The 19,062-nt window shown below is 43.6% G+C and overlaps 1 protein-coding gene across 5 annotated transcripts in view; it reads right to left on the bottom strand.

Annotated features, from left to right (window-relative positions):
* The window catches only part of TNR (tenascin R), a 432,595-nt gene that overhangs the window by 192,653 nt on the left and 220,880 nt on the right, over positions 1-19,062 (bottom strand). The window lies entirely within an intron of this gene.

Genomic DNA, 19,062 nt, shown 5'->3' on the forward strand with positions numbered 1-19,062 from the left:
TTTCTTTCTTTCTTTCTTTCTTTCTTTCTTTCTTTCTTTCTTTCTTTTTCTTTCTTTCTTCTTTCTTTCTTTCTTTCTTCTTTCTTTCTTTCTTCTTTTTTAGTTGAGAGAGAGTGAGAGAGCGAGCACATGCATGAGTGGTGTTGGGGGGAGGGGTAGAGGGAGAGAGAGAATCCTAAGCAGGCTACACACCCAGGGTGGAGCCCGATTTGGGGCTGGATCTCATGACCCTGAGATCATGACCTGAGCCAAAACCAAGAGTCGTCAGACCCTTACCCAACCGAGCCACCCAGGCACCCCATCACACATACACATGCATATTTCAGTTCCTACACTGCTTCATTCCTTCTATTCTAGAGGAAATAGGGTCCAGTTGCCCAGTGCTGTCTCTTGCCATAGTGGCATTCTGGAGTTCCTTGCTGGGAGACTGCTTCAGTCAATTGTGCTAGTCTTCATCAAGGGAAAGGTACACTCCATGTGCAGTAGAGGGGCAGGCAGGGGAAGGTAATTTTCTACTGAGGAAAGTCTTCTGAGTGGTGCTCAACTCCCACTGGTAGGACAAATCTACTCAAAAGGTTGGTTTGGCTTATGCCTATGAAATGTGCTTTCCACACCTCTTGCCTAACATGTTCCTTATAAGAGCCACAGGTTGACACTTAGACAGTAGTTGTCACATTAGAGTACATGGGAACATTTCCGGGGGGGGTGTTGAAAATATAGATTCACAGGCTGTGCTCCTAATCAACAGAATCAGACTGTCCATGAGGTGGGACCTAGGAATCTGCATTTTTGTAGAAGCTTTTCCAGTGGTTTGGATATTGTTGGTCTGAGGGGTGGCATCTAGGTACAGGATGGAGGCAGAGAACACCTGTGTTCCATGCTCAGGAATTCCTTGTATACAGACAATGAGTCTATTTGGCTGTCTCTGCTCCCCTTATAGGCTATACATTTTTCTGTGTTTCCTGGATGCCTGATGTGGGTCTGGGATCATCTGTTTGTTCTTGAGTCTATGGTCTACACTCTGCATACATCTCTAGGTTGCTTGATGCAGAAATACGGCAGCAATGGGGACACCTGTGAATGTCAATCCCCCAGATCCCTTTGCAGAGCCCACATCAGGGTCTTCCTGGCCAGGCCAGGAGCACAAGCTGCCACAAACACTTTTCCCATCTAAAGGTCTTAGAAGATAATCAGAGAAACATGGAGGATTAAGTTCCCACTTCTTTATTTGGAAGAGGCACTAATGGTTTAAAAAAATATAAAAAAATAAATAATCCTCTGTATACATTTATTTCTCCTGCAACTCATGTATTTCCCAGACATTTTGTTTACATATCTGCTCACAGAAGTACTATATCTGAGCTAGTGTGTTGTCATGACTAATTTAAGAACAAAATTTAGATTGTAAGCTTGAATTGTTGCCGCGCCATGTCTGTTCATCTCAGACTTGCTTCATGCATGACAAATGCCTTGTACAAGCAGGAGCAGCTGCACTAAGCCAAGTAACCCACAGGGATGACTCTAGTGAACAGCCCTCAGGAAACTCATCCCTGGAATATACAAATATGCCCACACCGGTCCACCCTCCATTCCACTCCCATTTCTCCTCTCATCTCTCCCACTAAATAGGTACTTCTAAATACCATCACAAGGCTCCTGGTTTTCACAGAGGTCATCATCTTTTCCATTAACATAATTATCTTATTCCAGGGTCCATTAGAACTCCTGCTGTAATGAGAAGTTTGGGTGCAGCTGTTCATTACATTCCCAGTTACCCACAGCTGCGGCCCTTGTGACGCATGCTCTGCATACCATTGTCACCTGTATCACACAGTCCCTCCTGCTTCCATTAAGGTGATCATCTTCCTCCACCCCACTCTGTGGGCATCACCTCATTATAATTCCATTACCTTTCACGTCATCTACATTATAAGTCCATTAGCTTTGGTATCACCACCATTACCTCCCTTATCAGCCCCTCCACATTCCAGTTGCCCTCACCTTCCCCTTTATGGCCAACGGCTTTTCATTACAGGTCCATTATCTTCATCATTACCTCGGTTACAGTCATAATTGTTCCCATAACATTTCAGCATCTTTATCCACCCCTCTACAAAACAAGACCCTGCTAGGCTTTGATAAAGCTACAGGCATCCCTGTTCCACACTTGACATGTACTCAACATCTCCATTAGTGTTAGATTCCCCTCCCCTTTGCCTTTATCAAACTGCCCGTGATCAAGGTGACTACAAAAGATCTGCCACTCACCAAGGTGACTTTTCTATGGCCATTGTCACCTATTTACAACTCACCACTCCATCCTTATGTCTCACTCCATGAAAACCGGGCAGTGATAATCCTCATCTGAAGACGTCAATGTCTCATCTGCATGGCTCTCTGTTTGGTTGTCTCCCTGACTCCGAGAATCCTAACTACCAATTTCTTCCTCAAATCAGTTTGAGGCCCTATTCATATAACTGGCGATGCATATATGTATTTCTCATATTTCAGTGTGTATGTGTCCCGGGAGGTGAGTAGTTTACCATCACTCTCTTTCATCCATCCAATGGTAAGCTTATGGTGGACTAGACCTTGTTCCCTTTCCAGCGCACTCAGCAGCTGGCCCAAGTCAGCATTTAGGAAGTGTGTTTGAGTGACTCGATGGATCACCGCCCTTCCCTTATCTTCACCCTCACAGCCTATTGCTGTGGCATTGATCACTATCAAAACCTCATCAATATTCTCTTTACAATTTCATTGCTTCAAGCTCCTCCTCTTCAAGGAAAGAGACATATACCACTCCGTTTCTGGGAGATTCTCTCAGTAATTATTATAGCTTCAATTGCAGTGGCTCCATTACAAATCCATTACCTCTCTTTGATGGAGAGATAGCCAACTTACCACCATGCCCTGCTTCCCTTCCAGAACGGGCTTCAGCTCCCACAAGGAATCACCAGGCGGGTTGTAGCCTATCCCAGACTGGCCATCACTGTGGCACAAATGATTCTTACACTCTTACTTCACTGTGTCAGTCTTCACATTACAAGAGGCAGCTTTTCCTTGCTGGTGTCTGACTGTGCTCTCAGACAAATCTTTCAGGGCACAGCTTATGTGGAGGACTTCTGGACTCATACGGACTGGGTTCAAATCCCCGCTGTGCCACTCACTATGTCGTTTGACCAGGGGCACATTGTTCAGTTTTTCTCTACCTCAGTTTCCTTCTCTGTAGAAGGAGGTAATAACAATACTGATTTTTATTGGTTGTTGGTAGGAGTTGATACATAAAAAGCAATTCAAACAGCACTTAGCAGATGCAAAGCACTCAACAAATGTCAATTCTTCTTGGGCTCCCTTTCCCTAAGCTAGAAGATGAGCGTTGGACTAGACTAAACTCTAAAGTCCTAGACTGAACATTTGGTGGGTGTGTGTTTCTGGTATCAGATTATCATAGTTCTTGTAGTTTCATCACCAAAGTTCTTAAATCATTTCCCAGCTTATTGTCATCTGCTGACTCAGCTGAGAATCATGGCACTTCCTTGGCCCATGGCCACCATTGTTCTGCACTGGGGTGAGCTCTAGGCATTTCTTCCCTGCACCTCATGAAAGGCGCTGTAGTTTTGCTTCGGCTGGACTTGACTTAGCTGTGGACAAATACATCTATCCTATACCTGGCAAAGCCTCCCAAGTAGCCCCCCGCTGCTGGTCTTGTCCTTGTCCCTCCTCCTTCCGCTCTCTTAGGCAATGCTGAGTTCACAGGTGGCACCTGAATATGCCCAGGTTTGATGTGGGAGATATCCATCCCACCAGTCAGGGCTGCTCCGGGCTATACTACAGAGGAGACAAAGTTTGATTCCAGCTTTGTTACATCATGATTCATTCTCTCTCTCTCTCCTTCCCCTCCCCTCTTCTGGTTCTATTTTCTACCCCTCCTTCTGCTCTTTAGCTATCCAGCCCATCCTTCACTTGCACTGGATACCCTCCTCAATCCTGCCATCCCTAGCAGACCCCTATGTTCTAAAAAAACATCATTTTTTCCCTCCTCTTCTAAGCATTTTCCTCTTCCAGTGGCCTTTAGACAGAAAATCATGTAATAAAATCATGAGCGTTCTAGCGTGGATAAACGGGTCTCTCTGGGGACACCTGCCTTTCAAAAGAGACATCTGGGAGAGGCAACACCTCAGCAAGAATGTGACTCAAATGGCAGAATTTCAGACAATGTGGCAGAACTAGGTATTTTGTTTAATTTTATTTTCTTAAAATTTGAAAGGGAGTAAGGGTGGAGTGTGGGAGTAATTGTGGGGCAGGGAAATTTCCCTGTGCCAATCAAAATATATTTTGTGGACAATGTCCCACTGTCTTTATAAAACCCACTTGAAATGTATCTAATAAATTATCCTTAATTTACCGATCTCTCCATTTCTCAGAGGCCACTGGAACCTTCAGCTAATGAAGCCATCTCACCTGTTGTGGAGCTTCTGTGGGTTCTTAACACTCAATTGTTAGTAGTAAGAGAATTCAGTTGTGAAAGATCAGTCTGAAGTGTGTGAGGCTTTCAGTGTAAACAACATTCCTCCCAAGCAAACATGAGGAAAAATATGCTTCACTTTGTGATTGCATAAACAAAAAAATTGGCTGGCACTAGTCCAAGTCTACAGAGATTACTGGGACCACAGAAGTATTTTCTGCCTCTAAATTGTTGGCCTTTGGCCAAGGCAATCCAAGGGTTGACACAAGTGCCCGAAAGATGTGAGGCCCTTCTAACTTCACCATTATCAGCAACTTTTTCCTTCTCCAGTTCTCTGTCTTCTTCTCCTTTTATTCTTACTGTTTTCCTTAAGTCTGAGTTGTCATGTTCCTTTTGTCTTGCTGGCTTTGTACCACCTCTCCTTTCCAGGATCGGCTCGATGCCCGTGACCTCTGCCATGATGTCTTCTCTGTTCATCTCCACCTCCCGGAACCTGTGACACTCACTCTATTTCAGTTTTCAGTAATAACACAGCCAACACCGGGGTGCGGTATTAGTACATCACTGTATATAGATTAGATAGATAGAGAGATAGATAGGTAGATATGCTTTAGTACATCATTATATTGTCATGCACTGGTATATTATTTATTTTCTGGGTATAGAATTGCCCTCTTGACTAAATCCTAAGCTTCTTGGGTTCAGGGACCATGATATGTACTGCTTTTTTGTGGCCCATGGCTCATTACTTTTGTATTTGACACATAAAAATTACTCAGTAAAGGCTCGCTAACTGGGTCTTCTGCACCCTGCTCTCATTTTCCCCCATCTCTGCCTTGTCTTTCCTTCTGACCACCTGCTTCACTTTCCTTCTCTTCCCTGCTGCTCAAGCACTTGTGGCTAGTGGCACTCACAGCACTGCTTAAGCATGTTGGATGTGGTCCAGGTGAGGCGATTTCTGCCTCCCAGTTTCTAGGAGCTGGGGCTTGTGTTTAAGAGTGGTCCCTTGGGTACCACATCGGGTAGGACTGACTGGCCCATCAGGGTCCTTTGGTTTGGAACTGAAGAGAAGGAGAAGGAGGCCAACCTCAGGGTTATAAAAAGTTACCACCATAAAGCTGTTCCGGGGGCTGATCAGCCACACACGTCAAGATACTCAATCATGAAACTGTAAGTGCTTCTGGACTCCTTATAACGCATTCGTTAACTACACTGCAGGTACTTTCACTTGGGGGAAAAAAATCCCAACAATTTATTATTTTTTTTAAGATTTATTTATTTATTTATTTGACAGAGAGAGACAGAGCAAGAGAAGGAACACAAGCAGGGGAGTGGGAGAGGGAGAAGCAGACTTCCTGCTGAGCAGGGAGCCCGATGTGGGGTTTGATCCCAGGACCCCAGGATCATGACCTGAGCCAAAGGCAGATGCTTAATGACTGAGCCACCCAGGCGCCCCAATCCGGACAATTTAAATTTGCTTTGGTGACATACCAAAGGGTAACTTTACATAAGCATTTTCACTGTAAATATGGGTCCTGCTTATGATCAATTCTCATCAGTGTGTTGGAAAGCAATTTCAGTAAGTACTTAGCTTAATCAATTTGTATCTGCACATTGACCTTCGGGACTCGGCCCGCGGGTCCCATCATGCAGTGTGATCCGCAGTTCTCTGTCTCTTCAGACAGCATATTTCTCAATATTTATACATGGATTTCATTTTCAATCAATGCCATCATCTCTTCCTTGCTTGAGACCGCTTTCCTTGCCTGGGGAGGTGAGACCCAGGCAGAGCCTCTGCCACTTATGTGTGTTACAGAATACTTGTTTACTACTTCCTTAAAATCTAGAGAACTAGGAAGAGAGTGGGGCATTCTGGGATAATAAAAATAATGGAGAAAAAAATTCTTATCAGCTTGTTTACACAATTATGTAAATGATAAGCACTTATACATGGCTGATTCCTCAATTATTCATGGTTTGAAGCTCTTGAAAATTCAATTCAACTAAATAACCTTTTCTTCAGCTCTTATTATGAGCAAGGTGCTGTAATTTGAGGAGGCAGAGACAAAAATACAATTTGATAAGGAAAACCAGAGAAATACACAAATGACTATAATACAAGAAGTACAAGAAGAAAGGCATCGCAGACACTCCAGGTTTAGAGTAGGAAGAGAACTTCTGCACAGGTGGACCCAAAATGAGATACATGTGGGACAGGAGAGATTGTGTTAGCACCCCTTCTCCTCACCCCCAGGCCCCACTTTTTTTTTAAAAAAAATATTTATTTATTTATTTGACAGAGAGAGACACAGCAAGAGAGGGAACGGGAGAGGGAGAAGCAGGCTTCCCCCTGAGCGGGGAGCCCGATGCGGGGCTTGGACGCTGGGATCCTGACCTGAGCCGAAGGCTGACACTAAATGACTGAGCCACCCAGGTGCCCCACCCCCTGGCTCCTCTTAGCTCAGCCCTCTATCACCTCTTATCTGGATGATGAGAGCAGCTTCTTAGCGGAGCTCCCCCTCTAAACGATACTTCCCAGGGATTTTTATAAAAGGCAATCTGGAGGGGGCAGAGCAAGATGGCGGAGGAGTAGGAGACCTGAATTTCGTCTTCTCAGGAATTCAGCTGGATAGGGATCAAACCATTCTGAACACCTACGAACTCAACAGGAGATCGAAGAGGAGAGTAGCAACAAGTCTGAACAGAGAAGCGACCACTTACTGGAAGGTAGGACGTGCGGAGAAGTGAATTCAAGGCGATATTCGGGAGGATAGACAGCGGGGGAGGGGGCCTCTGCCGCTGCTTCTGGCAAGTGATAAAGGAGCACAAAATCGGAACTTTTAGAAGCCGGCTCGGCGGAGGGACGTCGCTCCAGTGGCTAAGCGGGGGGGGGTGGAATCCTCCTGGGACAGTGTGGTCTCAGGACCCTTGGGGTCACAGAAAGACCGGGGGTGCCTGAGTGCAGCAGAGCTCCCAGGTATCGGAGCGGGGAAGCTGGCTGCAGAGACGGAGCCGAGGCGTGGGCTCGCAGCTTGGGGTTGCCATAAACTGTGATCCGCGGCCCAGTCGGGCCACAGCTCCTCCAGCAGGGACTCAACAAGCGGCAAAGCCGGGGAGACTCCCCTTCCTCCCCCGGGAGGAGTGGCACGGGAGCGCACCGCAGGGATCTGCTCTGTTTGGAGACTCCACACGGGGTCAGGTGCCAGAGATAGAAACGCTTGGTCACAGGCCGGGTGAGCACGGAGTGTGGCCGGAGACCAGGGAGATAGGAGTGACTGCTTTTCTCTGGGGGCGCACTGAGGAGAGGGGCCCTGAGTTCTCAGCTCCTCCAGGTGGAGATTGGGAGGCCACCATTTTCGCCCTGGTCCTCCAAAGCTGTACGGAGAGCTTGCAGGGAACAAAAGCTCCTGAGAGCAAACCCGAGCAGCTTGCTTAGCCCAGACAGACAAGGGCGGGGCAATTCAGCCTCCGGCAAAGACATTTGGAAACCACAGCAACAGGCCCCTCCCCCAGAAGATCAGCACAAACAGCCAGCAAGCCAAGACCAAGTTTACCGATCCAGGAGAACGGGAGAACTCCAGCGCTAGGGGAATACTGCACATAGAATTCATGGCTTTTTTTTTTTACCATGATTCATTATTTCATCAAAGTTATTTTTTTAACTGTTTTCTTTTAATTTTTCTTTTTCCCTTTTTCAACCAACATCTTATCAATCCCTTTTTTAAAAAAAAATTTTTTTTATTTTTCATTTTTTAGAGTCATATTTTATCCCTTCATAGTAGTTACCTTTATTTTTGGCATATATATATATAAGTTGTTCTCTCTTTAAAATTTTGAGATACAGTTTCTTCTAACAGATCAAAATATACCCTAAATCACTAGTGTATGGCTTTGTTCTAGTCTCCTGCCTGATCTCATTCTCTCCCTTTTTTCTTTTTTTTCTATTTTTTTAAATCTTCTTTCTTTTTTCAAACAACTTTTTATCTTATCAATTCCTTTTATAAAATCTTTTATAATTTTCATCTTTACAGTCATCTTCCATCCCTTCATTGTAGCAACCCTTATTTTGTACATATATGTCTTTCTTCCTTTAAAATTTCAGGAGGCACTTTTTTCTAACAGACCAAAATACGCCCAAAATCTAGTGTGCGGCACTGATCTATGCACTAGCCTGATCGTATTTGATCATATTCTGCTTTTTTTGTATTGTTCTGTTTCTGTTTTTATCTTTTTTTTTTCTCTTTCTTTTTTCTTTCTTTCCCTTTCTTTTCCCCTGGTTTCAGGTCTTTTCTGATTTGTATACAGTATATTTGCTGGGGACGTTGTTAACCTGTTAGCATTTTGTTCTCTCATTCATCTATTCTCCTCTGGACAAAATGACAAGACGAAAAAAAATCACCTCAACAAAAAGAACAAGAGGTAGTACCGTCAGCCAGGGACCTACTCAATACGGACATTAGTACAATGTCGGACCTAGAGTTCAGAATCATGATTTTAAAGATATTAGCTGGGCTTGAAATAAGCGTGGAAGTTATTAGAGAAACCCTTTCTGGAGTAATAAAAGAACTAAAATCTAACCAAGTCGAAATCAAAAAGGCTATTAATGAGGTGCAAACAAAAATGGGGGCACTAACTGCTAGGATAAATGAGGCAGAAGAGAGAATCAGCGATATAGAAGACCAAATGATGGAAAATAAAGAAGGTGAGAAAAAGAGAGATAAACAACTACTGGATCACGAGGGCAGAATTCGAGAGATAAGCGATACGATAAGACGAAACAACATTAGAATAATTGGAATCCCAGAAGAAGAAGAAAGAGAGAGGGGGCAGAAGGTATATTGGAGCAAATTATAGCAGAGGACTTCCCTAATGTGGGGAAGGAAACAGGCATCAAATCCAGGAGGCACAGAGAACCCCTCTCAAAATCAATAATAATAGGTCAACACCTTGACATCTAATAGTAAAACTTACGAGTCTCAGAGACAAAGAGAAAATCCTGAAAGCAGCTCGGAGAAGAGATATGTAACCTACAATGGTAGAAACATTAGATTGGCAACAGACCTATCCACAGACACCTGGCAGGCCAGAAAGGACTGGCATGATATCTTCAGAGCACTAAACGAGAAAAATATGCACCCAAGAATACTATATCCAGCTAGGCTGTCATTGAAAATAGAAGGAGAGATAAAAAGCTTCCAGGACAAATAAAAACTAAGGGAATTCTCAAACACGAAACCAGCCCTACAAGAACTATTGAAAGAGGTCCTCTAAGCAAAGAGAGAGCCTAAAAGCAACATAGATCAGAAAGGAACACAGACAATATACAGTAACAGTCACCTTACAGGCAATACAATGGCACTAAATTCATACCTTTCAATAGTTACCCTGAATATAAATGGGCTAAATGCCCCAATGAAAAGACACAGGCTATCAGATTGGATTAAAAAACAAGACCCATCAATATGCTGTCTGCAAGAGACTCATTTTAGACCCAAAGACATCCCCAGATTGAAAGTGAGGGGATGGGAAACAATTTACCATGCTAATGGACACCAAAAGAAAGCTGGGGTGGCAATCCTTATATCAGACAAATTAGATTTTAAAACAAAGACTGTAATAAAAAATGAAGAAGGACACTATATCCTACTTAAAGGGTTTATCCAACAAGAAGATCTAACAATTGTAAATATCTATGCCCCTAACATGGGAGCAGCCAACTCTATAAGGCAATTAATAACAAAAGCGAAGAAACACATTGACAACAATACAATAATAGTGGGGGACTTTAACACCCCCCTGACTGAAATGGACAGATCATCTAAGCAAAAGATCAACAAGGAAATAAAGACTTTAAATGACACACTGGACCAAATGGACTTCACAGACATATTCAGAACATTCCATCCCAAAGCAATGGAATACACATTCTTCTCTAGTGCCCATGGAACATTCTCCAGAATAGATCATATCCTAGGTCCCAAATCAGGTCTCAACTGGTACCAAAAGAATGGGATCATTCCCTGCATATTTTCAGACCACAATGCTTTGAAACTAGAACTCAATCACAAGAGGAAAGTCGGAAAGAACTCAAATACATGGAGGCTAAAGAGCATCCTACTAAAGAATGAATGGGTCAACCAGAAAATTAAAGAAGAATTAAAAAAATTCCTGGAAACCAATGAAAATGAAAACGCAACTGTTCAAAATCTTTGGGATACAGCAAAGGCAGTCCTGAGAGGAAAGTATATAGCAATACAAGACTTTCTCAAGGAACAAGAAAGGTCTCAAGTACACAACCTAATCCTACACCTAAAGGAGCTGGAGAAAGAACAGCAAATAAAGCCTAAACCCAGCAGAAGAGAAATAATAAAGATCAGAACAGAAATCAATGAACTAGAAACCAAAAGAACAGTAGAACAGATCAACGAAACTAGGAGCTGGGTCTTTGAAAGAATTAACAAGATTGATAAAGCCCTGGCCAGACTTATCAAAAAGAAAAGGGAAATGACCCAAATCAACAAAATCATGAAGGAAAGAGGAGAGATCACAACCAACACCAAAGATACAATTATAAGAACATATTATGAGCAACTCTATGCCAGCAAATTAGATAACCTGGAAGAAATGGGTGCATTCCTAGAGATGTATCAACTACCAAAAGTGAACCAGGAAGAAATAGAAAACCTGAACAGACCTATAACCAGTAAGGAAATTGAAGCAGTCATCAAAAATCTCCCAACAAACAAAAGCTCAGGGCCAGATGGCTTCCCAGGGGAATTCTACCAAACATTTCAAGAAGAATTAATACCTATTCTCCTGAAACTGTTCCAAAAAATAGAAATGGAAGGAAAACTTCCAAACTCATTTTATGAGGCCAGCATTACCTTGATCCCCAAACCAGACAAAGACCCCATCAAAAAGGAGAATTATAGACCAATATCCTTGATGAACATGGATGCAAAAATTCTCACCAAAATGCTAGCCCATAGGATCCAACAGTACATTAAAAGGATTCTTCACCACGACCAAGTGGGATTTATCCCTGGGCCGCAAGGTTGGTTCAACATCCACAAATCAATCAACGTGATACAATACATTAACAAAAGAAAGAACAAGAATCATATGATCCTCTCAATAGATGCAGAAAAAGCATTTGACAAAGTACAGCATCCTTTCTTGATCAAAACTCTTCAGAGTATAGGGATAGAGGGTACATATCTCAATATCATAAAAGCCATCTATGAAAAACCTACGGTGAATATCATTCTCAGTGGGGAAAAACAGAGCTTTCCCACTGAGGTCAGGAATGTGGCAGGGATGTCCACTCTCACCACTGCTATTCAACATAGTATTAGAAGTCCTAACCACAGCAATCAGACAACAAAAAGAAATCAAAGGCATCCAAAGCAGCAAAGAGGAAGTCAAACTCTCACTCTTTGCAGATGAGATGATACTGTATGTGGAAAACCCAAAAGACTCCACCCCACAACTGCTAGAACTCATACAGGAATTCAGTAAAGTAGCAGGATATAAAACCAATGCACAGAAATCAGTGGCATTCCTATACACCAACAACAAGACAGAAGAAAGAGAAATTAAGGAGTTGATCCCATTTACAATTGCACCCAAAACCATAAGATACCTAGGAATAAATCTAACCAAAGAGGCAAAGGATCTGTATTCAGAAAACTATAAAATACTCATGAAAGAAATTGAGGAAGACACAAAGAAATGGAAAAATGTTCCATGCTCATGGATTGGAAGAACAAACATTGTGAAGATGTCAATGCTACCTAGAGCAATCTACACATTCAATGCAATCCCCATTAAAATACCATCGACTTTTTTCAAAGAAATGGAACAAATAATCCTAAAATTTGTGTGGAACCAGAAAAGACCCCAAATATCCAGAGGAATGTTGAAAAAGAAAAGCAAAGCTGGCGGCATCACAATTCCGGACTTCCAGCTCTATTACAAAGCTGTCATCATCAAGACAGTATGGTAGTGGCACAAAAACAGACACATAGATCAATGGAACAGAATAGAGAGCCCAGAAATGGACCCTCAACTCTATGGTCAACTTATCTCTGACAAAGCAGGAAAGAATGTCCAATGGAAAAACGACAGTCTCTTTAACAAATGGTGTTGGGAAAATTGGACAGCCACATGCAGAAGAATGAAACTGGACCATTTCCTTACACCACACACAAAAATAGACTCCAAATGGTTGAAAGACCTAAACATGAGACAGGAGTCCATCAAAATCCTAAAGGAGAACACAGGTAGCAACCTCTTCGAAGTCAGCCGCAGCAACTTCTTCCTAGAAACATCGCCAAAGGCAAGGGAAGCCAGGGCAAAAATGAACTATTGGGATTTCATCAAGATAAAAAGCTTTTGCACAGCAAAAGAAACAGTCCACAAAACCAAAAGACAACCAACAGAATGGGAGAAGATATTTGCAAATGACACATCAGATAAAGGGCTAGTATTCAAAATCTATAAAGAACTTATCAAACTCAACACCCAAAGAACAAATAATCCAATCAAGACATGGGCAGAAGACATGAACAGACATTTTTCCAAAGAAGACATCCAAATGGCCAACAGACACATGAAAAAGTGCTCCACATCGCTTGGCATCAGGGGAATCCAAATCAAAACCTTAATGAGATACCACCTCACACCAGTCAGAATGGCTAAAATTAACAAGTCAGGAAACGACAGATTTTGGTGGTGATGTGGAGAAAGGGGAACCCTCCTACACTGTTGGTGGGAATGCAAGCTGGTGCAACCCCTCTGGAAAACAGTATGGAGGTTCCTCAAACAGTTGAAAATAGAGCTGCCATATGATCCAGCAATTGCACTACTGGGTATTTACCACAAAGATACAAATGTAGGGATCCTAAGGGGTACGTGCACCCCAATGTTTATAGCAGCAATGTCCACAATAGCCAAACTGTGGAAAGAGCCAAGATGTCCATCGACAGATGAATGGATAAAGAAGAGGTGGTATATATACACAATGGAATATTATGCAGCCATCAAAAGGAATGAGATCTTGCCATTTGCAATGACGTGGATGGAACTGGAGGGTGTTATGCTGAGTGAAATAAGTCAATCAGAGAAAGACATGTATCATATGACCTCACCGATATGAGAAATTCTTAATCTCAGGAAACAAACTGAGGGTTGCTGGAGTGGTGGGGGGTGGGAGGGATGGGGTGGCTGGGTGATAGATATTGGGTAGGGTATGTGCTATGGTGAGCACTGTGAAGTGTGCAAGACTGTTGACTCAGATCTGTACTTCTGAAACAAATAATGCAACATATGTGAAGAAAAAAGAAAAAGAAGATAGCATGAGGGGAAGAATGAAGGGGAGTAAGTCGGACAGGGAGACGAACCATGAGAGACAATAGACTCTGAAAAACAAACTGAGGGTTCTAGAAGGGAGGAATGTAGGGGAATAGGTTAGCCTGGTGATGGGTATTAAAGAGGGCACATTCTGCGTGGAGCACTGGGTGTTATGCACAAACAATGGATCATGGAACACTACATCAAAAACTAATGATGTAACATATGGTGAAAAACATAACAATAAAAAAATTTAAAAAAAAGAAAAAAATTACATGGTCAATAAATAGTACATTAAACAACAACAACAACAACAAAAGGCAATCTGATCATGTCCTTCCTTGGCTTGGACTTCTTCACTGTCTGCAAGAAAGAGTTGAAGTTTCTTGGGATCTCACTCTTGAAGACTGTCTGTCATCTTCCATGGTCTCCACACCCTTTGTCTTGTCATGTCCATAGTGCCGTCTACACATTGTGCTGCCTTGGTGACTTCAGTGACCTTGGCCATGCTGCTCCTTCTACCTGGACTGCCTCCTGTCCTTTCTATTCTCCCTTCCTGGGTTCTCCATTTGTCTGGAGAACTCCTATAACACATTCCGTGCTGCCCCCTCCCCGAAGACAGGGCTGATGATTCCCATTCTGCTTCTCTACAGTGCGTGACCCCATCAGCTCACTTGCCCCTTGCTCTGTAATTTGGTGAGGGAGCAGGCAGGCTTGCCTGCCATATAAGAGCATCCTCCTTGCGGTCAGGATCCAGACTGCGCTCGGCACATAGTATGTACTCCATGCACGCTTGCAGAATTAAGTTGAATCTGTTGTTTGGGTGGGTGGGATGCACTGTTATGCATGGATGAAAGAGTGGCTATATAGTGAGAAGTGAATCTAGACTATTCCTTCACTGAATTTGGGGTAAGAGGAGAGAGTCACAAAATCAAGGGAAAGCTGTTTTTGTTTGCTCGTTTCAATGGAAACCAAGGTTTGTTCGTAAGCAGAAGGGGAGGAACTGACAGAAAGTGAGAGGAGATGTGAGTGAGAAAAGGGGTAATGGCTGGGTGTCAGCCCTGGAGGAGGTGACAGGGAAGGGACTGAGAGCTCAGGGGAGGAGTGAGCCTTAGAAGGAGGAGGGACACTTCCTCTCCAGAGAGACAGAGTAAATACAGCAAGTTGGGGAGGATGACCTTGCAGGGGCATTCTGAGAAGAGGAGAAAAACCAAGCAATGCTCTTTCTGCCTGGTCCCAGGCTTAGCACAGGGAGAGGCGAACATCCAATATGAGTACACCTTTCCCATGTAAGCTGCAAGATGTGGAGAGAAAACATGACCTCAACGTTGAACTATCTGTTTATGTTCACCTTTGGTTGGGTTCCCACCCTACCTCCCGCCCCATTCCATTTTTGACTTTTTCTAAAATGTACAGAAGAGTATTACATTGTGGGGCAGTCACACCTAGATACCTAGATAGTCACACCTAGATAGTCACACCTAGATAGCTTCCTAAGGCCTTCCTGGCCTTAAAGCCACCTGTAAGGGTTACAGAGGGAGCTGACCATATTAACCAAGATGAAACATTCTGACCATTTTATATTATTCTCCACCAAAGTCAGGTATTAGCAACAGTAATACTGAATTAAATGACTAAATAGTAGCTGTTCAATCAAGGTTTGTTGCCTGGAACTGAAAGTCATCGGAGGGTGTGGGATCACAGAGAGAAGTTTCCCCACAGAGTTTCACACACAGATTACACCTTGGTCTTGTGCCCCTGTCCCCACCTGACTTTTCCTTAATAATGCATGATCATGGAGACACATGTACACACAGGATCCCAAACCTTTTGAGATAAAAGGGACCTGACAGATGCACACAAGCCCAGTCTCAGGCTGCAGAAAAGCATGGGAGAAGTCGTGCTTCAAAACCTGTCTGCAGTCCAGAGCAACCATGAAGCTGGGAGCTCAGCTCCCCAAATATCACATTCATCTCAATTTGGCAAGAGGCTGAAAGCCTATCTGGGGCCATTTAAATTCTAATGTTATTAAAGGCTCATCTAATCAGCTTTTAAAATAAGCTGCTTTCAAATGCATGGGGAATGAAGGTAGGATAGAAGCAGGCCAAGTGAGGCCGTTCAGATCAGCCTGGTGAACGCACCTCTGTTTGAATTGCCAAGGAGCCATGAGGCGACCAGCAGGTGAGACATCTGCAATTCTAACACCAGCCCATTCCAGTGAAGCGCTCTTTGTAAGTACATGGGGGGAGAGGGCTAATCTGGACAATCCATGCTTTCCTGTGAGGTCAGTCGTACACATGTGACAAGTCTTGGCAGGGAAAGATGGACTGGCCTCGGAGCCAGGAGGTGGCTTTGAGATTTAATCAACAGAGCAGCTGGTGCTTCTGAGAACTACCTCTGAATACTGCATCCTGGTGACTTCTGAGAGTTTCCACCCTCGGGAGGGTCAGCAGGATCCAACACCCCTGCCTGTAGTTGTTCACTGGCTTCAAGGTAGGCCCCTCACATCCAGCAGTAGTTTGACTATCCCTGGTCCCAAAACCTTTGGTCAGCCCTCTCCTGAAATGGAGCTTAAGCCTGATGTGTTTACAGCTCTGATGTGGTTTGGAATTATGATTCTGATTCTGACACCAATTCCAATGTGTGGGTTTTTTTCCCCACACCAAGCAATTTTTTGATACCAGCTGTGTGTGCTACAATTCAACTCAGTTCTAACACCGCTTACCTGGAGATAGTATCAGATTCCCCAGGCTGAGGCTTCCAACCCATGTCAGATGCCAATTGCAAGTCCCCTTTACCTGAGCTTCCAAATGGCTCTAAATCAGAGGTTCCCACTCCCCTCCTCGGGCTCAATTAATTTGCTAGAGCAGCTCACAGAACTCAGGAAAACAGTTTACTCACTAGATTGCCAGTTTATTACCAAGGATATTAAAGGACACAAATCAACAGCCAGATGAAGAGATACACAGGGCGAGGTCCTGAACAAAGGAGCTTCTGCCTCTATGGAGTTTGGGGCCCAGCATGGTGGCACGTGGAAACGTTCTGGCTCCCCAACCTGGAAGCTCTCTGAACCCTGTCCTTCTAGGGTTTATGGAGGCTTCATTACACAGGTATGATGTGTTAAATCATTAACCATTGGTTATTGAATTCAATCTCCAAACGCTCTCTCCTCCCCAGAGGACTGAAAGTTCCAACACTCAAGTCTCAATGTTGGTTTCCAGCCCCCATTCTTAGGTGCATTCCCAAAGTCCCAACATTGACATAAATTTGGGTGCGGTTGAAAGGGGTTTGTTATGAATATCAGGACACCTTTATAGCTCTTATTGATGAGGGAGCAGAAGCCAACCTGAGGACAAAGCACAAGCTGACCCCCCACAACACCCCTGTCACACACACACACACACACACACACACACACACACACACACGCACACACACTCCCAGGTGGGACATATGTGACATTCCTCAGGCACTCCTGGCTGCCCTAAAGCTGAGGGAAGGGAAAAACAAATGGTTAACTAATAGAGATCACAGTCCAGAATGAGAGAAGTCTCCCTCAGTTTACAAATATCTTAGTGACTTACAAGGAAAAAGCATTCTTATTAATAGCCTAACTTCCAGAGACCCATAGACTCAATTTCCTGGAGCCCTAACATCACCCACCTATTCATAGTGATGTAGGAAACAAAGGTAGAAGGGAATATAAATAAAATAAAATTTCCTTATAAACTACAGCTCATTAGCAAGGACCTGAGATAGGCAGAGTATAACATTCCTCCAGGAAGCTCCCAACTGTCTTAATGTTAATGCTTTACTAGAGGGAAAAATAACCTTTACTTGACTATGGCAAGGTCTCCAGAATCTTGTAGGTCCTCTTAAGCATATGAAAGTTCTTTTGAAAACCTCCCTTTTCCTTACCTCCCCCAACTCCCAGGTATATAGTCATTCACCCCCCACAATCCCCACGCAGCAGCTCTTTCTGCCCAATCCCCACGCAGCAGCTCTTTCTGCCCACGGGTCCTGTCCCTGTGATTTAATAAAACCATCATTTTGCACCAAACACGTCTCAAGAATTCTTTCTTGGCTGTCAGCTCCAGACCTCACCCCATCGAACCTCATCTACATTCAAAACTACATCATCATCACTTAGGACATGTTAAGCAAGGGTTTTAGGAGCTCTGTGCTGGAAACTGGATGAAGACCAAATATATATTTCTTATTATAAATAACAAAATCATAAGGATAATCCCAGGGCCTGCTTTAATCATTAGGCTCATCCTTGCTTTTCATGAGCCTTCTCTGATTCAGTCGGAGGATGATTTCCCCAGGTCAGACCAGGGCAGGATTCTCGTTGCTCGAGTAAGACTAGCTCCATATGGGATGAGATGCTTGTCCTCAGGGCTCATCCCTCTCCCACTGCGTCTGCACACTGGCTTCTCAGGTCCCTCACAGACTCTCATTCTGGCTGGCAGGGTCCTGGGCTCCCTCTTTCATCCTCCTACTCCCTCCATCAGAAACTTCAGATTTCAGAGCTAATGAAAATAGGTGGGTGCTCTTGTCAGGCTAATGAGTTGTCTTACATTTAAACCAACATTCTTTAAATATTTATTCAACATCAGTTTAGAAGAGGATGACAATGACGGGCACCCTGGATCTCATACCCCTGTTGAACCCACCTCATTCAGAACTCAGCTTAGAAACTAACCATGTTTATTTGAACAAGTTTCTTTGGCCAGGGTGAGGGGTGGGGGGGATGTTAATCTTGTAATGCAAGTGGTTTGTCAAATATTCTTTTAGCTACACAGTACGTTCTCTCAGTAGAGTGCTAATAAGTACAAATGTCTTCATCTTAATACTTTTCCAGGGATGCTGTCCTGACAGCTACCCTTAGCTGCCACCCAGACGGTCCACCCCATTCCAGCTCTGCTTGGTTGCAGAGAACTTGATCTCAACCAGCTGCTTACATAAAAACACCAAATTAACCAAATTGCTCTAAAGTGTGAATGGCTGATAGCCAGCTTAATGCTCTAAAGTCTCTTGTGAGTTTCTAGGCTCAAAGTTGTCTTAAACAGCCTGGGATACTTTGTAGCCAATACCCCAAGTGAGGTAGGGTGTTGCTGTGAGTGGCCTGGGCTGATTCAAACTTGGGGCTTCAAAATAGACTTGTCTCTTGCTGCAGAGTGATGATAGATAATGAGTGCATTATGAGTCTGAGGTTGGAAATGAGTTTTTCCTGAACACATTTT

This window comes from Callorhinus ursinus, unplaced genomic scaffold (assembly GCF_003265705.2).
Source record: "Callorhinus ursinus isolate GAN/ISIS: 27379988/994484 unplaced genomic scaffold, GSC_fseal_2.0 scaffold13, whole genome shotgun sequence".
NCBI classification, from domain to species: Eukaryota; Metazoa; Chordata; class Mammalia; order Carnivora; family Otariidae; genus Callorhinus; species Callorhinus ursinus.